Below are 10224 nucleotides of genomic sequence, written 5' to 3' on the forward strand. Positions count from 1 at the left end.
TAACACAAAGAGCTGCATATGCGGCCCATGATGGTAAATAGGTTGAGAATCACTGCTCTAGGGTATCCTTGTGTACTGTTTTTCCTGGCCATTGCGTGTAACAGGCATGGTCTGAGCTCAGGACTGGGAGCCCCAAATGCTGATGTTCTTATTCTAGCTTTGACACTAACTCCCTCTGTCTCTTTGGGCAAGTCCACTGAACTGCCCTGCCTCAGTTTCCTCATCTCTAGAATGGTGGTGGGGGTACTTAGTTGAGATTTATTAGCTAAAATTTGGCATGCCTTATTTTCTAGCAGAGTGTGTGTACATAAAGTAAATATCTGCCCATTTCACTTTTGTCTTGTTTTCTATTTGGTAAATATTGCTTTTCTTACATCTTTTGGATACTATTGAAATTCACATGTATTCTCTTCTGTCCTGCACACCCGGATACATCAGTACATACACACACTATCAAGCGCCCTGGGAACTGTCGGCTGATGGACTAAATGCATTACGAGACCTTGACACGTATTGTGGGCCTATAGAAATAACGGCTTTTATTTACTTCAGCGTCTCATGACTGAAATGGTGAATTTTAAAATCTAGCATGCTCCTCAGACGGTTGTAGCTATTTTAAAGGAAGTCAATTTTGGGCCTTAGCCTTTGATCCATCACTCTGAAATATGTAGGTCTCAGAAGTTTGTCATCCATGGACAATATTGCTTTTGCCAGTAGGTCTAAAAGGATCAAAAATAAGTTGGGGGAGAATTAAAGGGCTAAGTCAGTGATACTCAGACTGAGACTCTTGAGCGGCAAGTGGCTCTTTGATGCATCTCCTGCGGCTCTTTGCAGCACATGATATGAAAACACTGTGTTTGAATCTGTAGCACTATAGTCCATTAAACAGTGAATTTACGCTGCTGTGGCTCTTTTTGGTAAACCTGATCCCTAATTTGGCTCCAGAACCACTGAGGTCGGAGTACCAGTGGGCTAAGTGATTCAGAAGTGCCTGGGACCTTCCAGACTCTCTCTACTCACTCTTCACTTGCTAGAAATGTGCCAACAGGTCCATTTCCTTTTTTCCATGTTCTACACCATTGATTGCTACGTTATCTGCTATGGAATTGCAAACAGCTATTAACCCTTCTAGGCAAGGGTAGCTATATAGAGTCACTGTATTACTAAGCTAAGTGAATTTAATTTTACACTCTCCCTGATTACAGCTCCTTGATTATTTTGGCCCCCACTTCTCTTTAGATGTTTGAATTTCTAAGTAGACCATGTATTTATGTTGAACTGATGAATGAGATGTAGTGTAGCTTGGGTGTTTGGTGCCTGTGAGCTCTTTCTCCCCCTTCCTTCTCCCCTTGTGCTAATCTCACTTACCTTTTTATTATCCCTGCCTTCTGGTTAGTGACCTAGCAAAGGGAGGAGGGAGCAGCATGCACTCATTGAGGTTTGGTGCATGCACTAATAACTCATCTGTCAGACTGGATCAGATAACTGAAAGTCATCCTCTTGCCAGCAGGCTGTTGGAATTGCTCTGTGACTGGACAGAATGAGCCGTTAAAATAGTCCTGTGCTGGAGAACGCCTGGAGAGGAGAAACACAACAGTTGAGAGCAGATTCTGCAAATGGGGAAATTCCTCTGTCTGAATAACTGAATTGGCATGTTGGCTGGCGCTCAGCCTCGTTACGGGATGGCTTTGTAGGGGAATGCTTGAAGCCAGCCAGCCTGCCTCTAAAACACACCCAGCTCTCACTCTCCATCCCTGCAAACATTGCGATGGCTCCATCTTGTAGATAGGGAAATGAAGGCCCAGAGAGTTGATGATTTTTCCCAAGGTCACACAGTGAGTCAGTGGCAGAGCCAATCAAGGAACCTAGCAGTTGTGATTCCTTGTCCCCTAACCACTAGATCACGTTCTGGGATGTCCATGCAGCTTTGGGGATGTGGGGAGTTTTACAGCATAGGCACTAATGAGAAGCCACCTCATTTGGGACTGGGACTTGCATCAGGGTAGTTTGACTCCTTTCTTGAGTCCGTTCTGTGGTTGAATGAGCACAGCCAAAGCTGTCCTGGAAATCAGTGACCTCTTCTCCTTGGCCATAATACAGAGGAAATTATGTATCCTGGTTATTGTAGGACATGTTGAACAGGGTCTTTGAGAATGTTCATGGGCAGGATCATTTTTGGGGTAACTTGAGGTGCATACACAATGTGATTTTCCTCTCCTTCCCTGAGGGACCCCGTAGGGCTCATGGACTTTATTCTTCAGGTCTAGGGGTCTCTCATTCCTTGTAGTGACATTCCTCCTAATTCATGATCCTGCTCCCTGCCTCCCCTCTGCTGACTGAAGAAATGTGGCAATTACAGCAATGGCTGCCATGGAAAGGTAACACTAGGAAATACTTACTGTATTTTTAGCTGCTTTTCATGCAGTTTGGTCGCTAGAAATAGGAAAAGCCAGCCAGCATCATGTGACTGGGGGGCCATGCTTTGGGAACCACAGCTCTAGGCATTAGTTCTCTTCAGAAGGGGAGCTGAAGAATAGACTCTGCCCTTTTTACTGTTGTAGGCCTAACTGACCTCAGTGCCCCTGGAATCCTCCTCTTTGCTATGGTCCATGAACAGCTTCCAGAATTGTTCCTTGTTTAGAGCATCAAATGCTTAACAGTGTGTCCATATGTTCATATTATCCTGCAGACCAAGCCTCTGTTGGTCTTGCTGATGCAGGCTGTTCCCCTCTGCCAAGCAGAACTAGTCTGTGAGACATCTACTGAGCATAGTTTTAATACCCTGAATAAGCCTGTACTTCCAGCTATAAATCCCTATCTGGGAGAAAACACCTGCTGGTGGTTTGGGCAGTCCCTGTGTTAATTGTAGCTGTTACACCGAGTGCCTGGGGGAACTGGGCAGAGCCTGGACATTCCTGCAGATCTATTGAGTTGCGCTGTTTTGGTTGAGCTTGTTTGAACAAGGTGGAGAGTTCATTCCGTCACCTGTTCTCAAAAGCCAAGTGACTCAGGCAGGTGGAAAACCAAATCATCTGGTAAACATGTAAATTGCCAGGGCTTTGAAATTCAATTGTGTAGCAAGGTGGGTGTTATGGATGCTGTTTAAAATGTTAGCAGGATATTTACAAGCCAAGTAACCCTGCTAGCTCTCACTTCTCTGAAGTAGGAGTTGGAAATTAGAACTGCACATGGAAAGTGGTTGGAAGAACAGCCACTTACAGTTTTGTTTCTTAAAGCACTTTAACTGTTTGAGCATTTGTATTTAATTTCCTTGATTCGTGATTCGTGGGTGACTTGAATTTGGAACAGACTCCAAGTCAGCCCTAGTGGTCATGTACCTTATTTGGAGAAGGAGCTGCACAAATAATTTTTTTGGAAGAGGAAGGGATCTAAGGGTCTGGGCCCAGAGATGGTGGATTTGATGCTGTGGTTGAAAGTTGCTCTCATTTCAGTTGTCAGTCTTCTCTTGATGATGGATGAAGACCAAATATCCATGTTGTTTCTGTAGATCTGACAGCTGCCTTTGATACCGATACCCCTGAAATGTCGACATGTCTGCAGACTCTAGAAGAGATAGAGACCCAGCGGTTATCAAACTGTGGGTTGGGATCCCATTTTAATGGGGTTACCAGGGCCAGCATTAGACTTGCTGGGAGCTAGGGCTAGGGCTGAAGCCCGAGCTCCATCCCCACATGGGGCAGTGAGGCTTGGGCTGTGGCCTCCTCTCCCCTCCACCCAGGGAAGTGGGACTGAGGCTCTCTCCCTGCTCCCCTGGGGTCATGTAGTAACTTTGTTGTCAGATGGGGTCACGGTGCAATGAAGTTTGAGACAGAGGCTGTAGACAGAGGCTAGCACTAGAATATCTACATGATTGAGTGGTTCTCTGCTTTTCTGTTGGAGAGAAGCTGGAAGTAGTTATTGGACAATTGCTTATCTCCCTAGAGACGATGCTAATGGGGTGCTGCAGATTCACTCCTCCTGTTCAACGTGCATGCCAGGCTGCTAAGAGTTGTGTGAGGGTTTGGGTTGCACCATTACTATTTTAAATGTCATGCACTGGATTTATTTTTGTCCAGATGGGCTAAAGGGGGCAAATTCAATTCCAATACTTGGTGGAGCCCATGTTGTTCGGGGAGGGAGAGAGATTGGGGGAGAAGGGAAGTGTCCTTCCACCTGCCCTCTCTAGTTTAAACAATCTCTTTTATGAGGTGTATCTATTTTTGTATGATCACTGTAACCCATTAAACACCCAGCTGCTAAAAACCGAAGGGAGGAAACTAAACTTAGAGAAATTGACTTTCATTAACGCCCTGCACACCCAAGAGCCCTGATGCATCCCTGGGTCCAGTGGGAAATAGAGGTCTAAGTTCCCCCACTTGCTATTCTCAGTCCTGGCCCAGTGTCAGAAAAGCACAGTAGACTGAAGCAATTTTTAATTTACAGTTCCTTGATCAGTGTTTGTGTACCCCATTAGTTCATATCTGTGATGCAAAGCATTGCTCTCCAGCCCAGTCAGGTTACAAGATATCCATCTGTGAAGTCCTGTCAGGCTGATATTGTTCTTTAACTTGTTTTTGACACAACTTTATCAATCACATGCTGGCGATTAGCATGATGTAGCTCAAGGCTGGGGAGTCTCATCAGTTGCCAGACTAGAGGTGTTTTGGGACCAGTACAAAAGCTTTTAGGGCTTGTAACCTCTTCCAGTCACTGGCCCCAGAAGAGAAACTTTCAGTCATTGGTGCGACTGCTGGAGGCATGCCTCTAAAAACATTGCGACCGATTCTCCAAAGTGCCTTAGATACCAAAGTGGAAGAGACACATTGCAGGTGTAACAAAGAGCAGGCGTGTACTGGAGACAACCCCAAAGGAAGTTGAATATAAAGGGACATACAACAGAGGTGATCAAGGAATACCCGGCATATCCACCAGCTAGAAACAGCCCACAGGGGTGTACCATAGGACAGGTGATCAATCAGCTTCAACATGGAGGAGACCCCCGTGAAATCTCCAGGTCCCAGCATGCACTGCTCCCCATTGGTGCAAGCAGTCTCCCTGGCAGCAGCTATGCATTAAAGATGAGGGATGTTCTGGGGCTGGTGACCTCTGTCATATTTCTTGGCAGTGGACTAGTGATTTTTATATGCACATGGGAGTCAGGGCCTAAACAACTCAAGGGTCCCTGTTTAATGGGAAGTAAAAATTGGAAGACGAGGAGCAGAACCAAGCAGAGAGTTCCAGTACGTGGGGTTCATTTTCCAGGCTCTAAATGGCTGGGACGTTTTGTTCTGAACAAGCTGCGAGTTATTTCTGTAGCTTTCCTAGCAGGGTGGCGGATCCTGCTGCTCTGCCAGCCCAAGTGATCCACTGGAGCTGCATGCTCACAGGGTATATTTAGCCCTTGATGGCTTGTATGGGGCTTGTGTAACATGACGCTGCAATACAGCCTTGCTTGGAATCTCTGTGGTTTATATAAAAAAGGAAAAACGTGTCTCCAATGTTCAGCTGAGCATAAATCTGCCTAATGCGGCACAGGAGCCTGGTCTGTGAATACAAGACTCCTCTATTCATACGAGGAGGCCTTCTCTGCAGCTGCTGAAATGGGGACTTTCACATGTGCCCTGTGATTTTCCTGTCCAATGCACAGGTGCTTTTCTTGGCTCTGGCTGGCAGGAATCTGGAATCTGATTGTGCAGAAGTCAGTGCTGTACTCGGGTTGGGTCCCTCTCCCAGTCTCCCTACGCCTTGAGACTTTAGCTATCCGTTTCTAGATGTGGATTCAGGAGTGTGCAGACCCTCCAGGGCTTAGTTTTCCTGTGCATGCTGGCATAGGCTCTGTACCCAGAGTCATAGAATCATAGAATATTAGGGTGGACGAGACCTCGGGAGTCATTTAGTCCAACCCCTGCTCAAAGCAGGACCAACACCAATTAAATCATCCCAGTCAGGGCTTTGTCGAGCCGGGCCTTAAAAACCTCTAAGGATGGAGATTCCACAGCCTCCCTAGGTAATGCATTCCGGTGCTTCACCATCCTCCTAATGAAATAGTGTTTCCTAATAGCCAACCTAGACCTCCTCCACTGCAACTTGAGACCATTGCTCCGTGATCGGTCATCTGCCACCACTGAGAACAGCCGAACTCCATCCTCTTTGGAACCCCCCTTCAGGTAGTTGAAGGCTGCTATCAAATCTCCCCTCACTCTTCTCTTTTGCAGACTAAAATAACCCCAGTTCCCTCAGCCTCTCCTCGTAAGTCATGTGCCCCAGCCCCCTAATCATTTTTGTTTCCCTCCACTGGACTCTCTCCAATTTGTCCACATCTCTTCTGTAATGGGGAGACCAAACGCGATACTCCAGGTGTGACCTCACCAGTGACTAATAGAGGGGAATAATCACTTCCCTCGATCTGCTGGCAATGCTCCTACTAATACAGCCCAATATGCCATTGGCCTTCTTGGCAACGAGGGCACACTGCTGACTCATATCCAGCTTCTCGTCCACTGTAATCCCCAGGTCCTTTTCTGCAGAACTGCTGCTTAGCCAGTTGGTCCCCAGCCTGTAGCGGTGCATGGGATTCTTTTTTCCTAAGTGCAGGACTCTGCACTTGTCCTTGTTGAACCTCATCAGATTTCTTTTGGCCCAATCCTCCAATTTGTCTAGGTCACTCTGGACCCTATCACTACTCTCCAGCATAGAGGTTTTTAAGGCCCGGCTTGACAAAGCCCTGGCTGGGATGATTTAGCTGGGAATTGGTCCTGCTTTGAGCACGGGGTTGGACTAGATGACCTCTTGAGGTCCCTTCCAACTCTGATCTTCTATGATTCTATGATATCTACCATTCCTCCCAGTTTAGTGTCATCTGCGAACTTGCTGAGGGTGCAATCAATCCCATCATCCAGTTTATTGATAAAGATGTTGAACAAAACCGGCCCCAGGACCAACCCCTGGGGCACTCCGCTTGATACCGGCTGCCAACTAGACATCGAGCTGTTGATCACTACCCATTGAGCCCGACGATCTAGCCAGCTTTCTATCCACCTTATAGTCCATTCATCCAATCCATGCTTTTTTAACTTGCTGGCAAGAATACCGTGGGAGACCGTATCAAAAGCTTTGCTAAAGTCAAGATATATCACATCCACTGCTTTCCCCATATCCACAGATCCAGTTATCCCGTCATAGAAGGCAATCAGGTTGGTCAGGCATGACTTGCCCTTGGTGAATCCATACTGACTGTTCCTGATCACTTTCCTTTCCTCCAAGTGCTTCAAAATTGATTCCTTGAGGACCCGCTCCATGATTTTGTTGGGGACTGAAGTGAGGCTGACGGGTCTGTAGTTCCCCGGGTTCTCTTTCTTTCCTTTTTTAAATATGGGCACTATATTTGCCTTTTCCCAATCATCCGGGACCTCCCCCGATCACCATGAATTTTCAAAGATCATGGCCAATGACTCTGCAATCACATCAGCCAACTCCCTCAGCACCTTTGGATACATTAGATCTGGACCCATGGACTTGTGCACGTCCAGCTTATCTAAATAGTCCTTAACCTGTTCTTTCACCAGTGAGGGCTGCTCACCTACTCCCCATACTGTGTTGCCTAATACAGCAGTCTGGGAGCTGCTTTTGTCTGTGAAGACAGAGCCAAAAAAAGCATTGAGTACTTCAGCTTTTTCCACATCATCTGTCACTAGGTTGCCTCCCCCATTCAGTAAGGGTTCCACACTTTCCCTGACCACCTTCTTGTTGCTAACATACCTGTAGAAACCCTTCTTGTTACCCTTCACATCCCTTGCTAGCTGCAACTCCAATTGTGTCTTGGCCTTCCTGATTACACGCCTGCATGCTTGAGCAATGTTTTTATAGTCCTCCCTCGTCATCTGTCCAAATTTCCACTTCTTGTAAGCTTCTTTTTTGAGTTTAAGAGAGACAAATATGGCACATTCTGAGCAGGTCACAACAGCTGAGCGCTCACTATCCATGTCTTCCTTCTAAAAGGCTCCTCAGATGTTGTATCTACTGGTCCCAGGAGCCTGAAAGGCAAAAACACTCTGTGCGAACTCCCCACAGACGAACTCCCAGGAAACCTCCCTCTGTTTGCCTGTCCTCTGTTCGCTGTCGTAGGCTGTCAAATTGTTGTGCCCCTTCTGTTTAATGTTTGGCTGTTCATTGATCACAGTTGGGATGGCAGAGGGGAGAGCTAATGTTTGTCCTTACCTGGCAGTCCAGCTGTACAGATTGTATTACGTGGTATTCTTCTCTTTGCTTTCCTCTGTGCTGTGTCCTGTTGGCACTGCTTCCCTGTGTTCTGTACATTCTAGTAAGTAAATACATCTCTGGATTTGCACCAAAAACATCTGAGCTCTGCGTCAGTGACCATCAGAGACCTTGTGCCACTTTATCTACAGAAACAGCCTGATAATGATAACGAGACTCCTTTCTCAATGTCCCCAAACTTGGAAGGGGCAGGGGAGAAGAGATTTATGCTTTGCATTCAAGTTGGTGTTTCTGAAGTGCCTGCTGGCGGCAGCAGCTCTGAGCATCTGACTAGAGTTGGTCATGCCACTTGAAACAGCGTAATTCATTTCTCTTGAATAATATCCTCCTCCTTTGATTGTTAAACCAGCAGAATAGCTGATTGGAAACTGTTTTTTCCTGCATTGGGCTCTTTTTTTGCCATGCTACTTGTAACTTACAAACTTTGTCACCAGTTCATAAGCCAGACAGAATCTTTTCCCCTGTGGAACTCTCAGACCCTTCTCTGAGGGAGTCACAGTAGGGGCCTGGCCTTTGTTACACCTGCCACTGTGAATCTTTCTCATTTCCTCCTTCTCCATGCAGCCCAAGCCTCTCCCTCCCTTTGCAGAGGCAGAAGGTGCATTTCCCAACTGAGTGTCATGTATGGCCCTTGTGAATTACTACTGTATCGTTTATCTGCCACGTGTCTATGCTTACTTAAATCCCAAGAATATGTTAAGATATGTGGCTACAGATAAAGGAATGATGAGGCAGAAAATCAGGGCAGGGAAACTGCCTATGTGTGTTTTAAATGACACACAATTCCCACTTCCTGGCAGGGCCGGCTCCAGGCATCAGCCTGGCAAGCAGGTGCTTGGGGCGACCACTCCGGAGAGGGCGGCACGTCCAGGTATTCGGCGGCAATTCAGCAGACGGTCCCGCACACCCACTCGGAGCGAAGGACCTCCTGCCGAATTGCTGCCGCAGATCGCGATCGCGGCTTTTTTTTTTTAAATATGGTAACCCTAGTTCTTTTTTTTGGGGGGGGGTGCTGCTTGGGGCAGCTAAAACCCTGGAGCCGGCCCTGCTTCCTGGCTTGTAAAACAAATGATTCAAGCAGGAAAATCCTGCAGCCTGATCACCCCTGCACTCCTGTGCTGTGTCATGGATTTATATAGAGGCATTATGATATTTTCTGTCTTATTATCTATCCCTTTCCTAATGGTTCCTAACATTCTGGTAAGTTTTTTGACGGCTGCTGCACATTGAGTGGATGTTTTCAGAGAACTATCCACAATGACTCCAAGATCTCTTCCTTGAGTGGTAGCAGCCAACTGAGTCCCTGTTATGTTGTGTGTGTCGTTGGGATTGTTTTCCAATGTGCATTACTTTGCATTTATCAACATTTAATTTCATCTGCCGTTTTGCTGCCCAGTCACCCAGTTTTGAGAGATCCCTTTGTAACTCTTTGCAGTCAGCTTTGGACTTAACTGTCGTAAGTCATTTTGTAGCATCTGCAAACTTTGCCATCTCACTGTTCACCCCTTTTTCCAGATCTTTTATGAATAGTTTGAACAGCTCTGCTTCCAGAACAGATCTTTGGGTGCCCTGCTATTTACCTCTCTCCTCTGTGAAAACTATTTATTCCTACTCTTCATTTCCTATCTTTTAACCAGTTACTGATAAGTGAGAGGACCTTCCCTCTTATCCCATGCTGTATCCTTCATCTGCTCTAACTTACTGGCATTTCCAGTTTGGCCTATGTCTTAAAAAATACAAAACAAAAAACCCACCACAAGATCTGTCTTTTAGTTTATATAGGGTTACCATACATCCAGTTTTTCCCGGACATATCTGGCTTTTCGGCAATCAAATCCCCGTCCAGGGGGAATTGCCAAAAAGCCGAACATGTCCAGGAAAAATACTGGCCGGGCACTTCCTCTCCCGCGGCTGCTCTGCTCCTCCCCGGACTCAGACTTCGGCTCT

At 46.5% G+C, this 10224-nt stretch overlaps 1 protein-coding gene and 1 long non-coding RNA gene across 4 annotated transcripts in view; one reads left to right on the forward strand and one right to left on the reverse strand.

Annotated features, from left to right (window-relative positions):
* Positions 1-10224, forward strand: part of RANBP10 (RAN binding protein 10) — a 131848-nt gene that overhangs the window by 70305 nt on the left and 51319 nt on the right. The gene's annotated exons all lie outside the window — the stretch shown is intronic.
* Positions 518-8395, reverse strand: LOC117886825. Its single transcript, XR_004648062.1, has 2 exons — positions 8218-8395; positions 518-3564 (listed from the first exon to the last, which is right to left on the reverse strand). It is a non-coding gene; the product is annotated as an uncharacterized LOC117886825 (long non-coding RNA).

This window comes from Trachemys scripta, chromosome 13 (assembly GCF_013100865.1).
Source record: "Trachemys scripta elegans isolate TJP31775 chromosome 13, CAS_Tse_1.0, whole genome shotgun sequence".
NCBI lineage: Eukaryota > Metazoa > Chordata > Testudines > Emydidae > Trachemys > Trachemys scripta.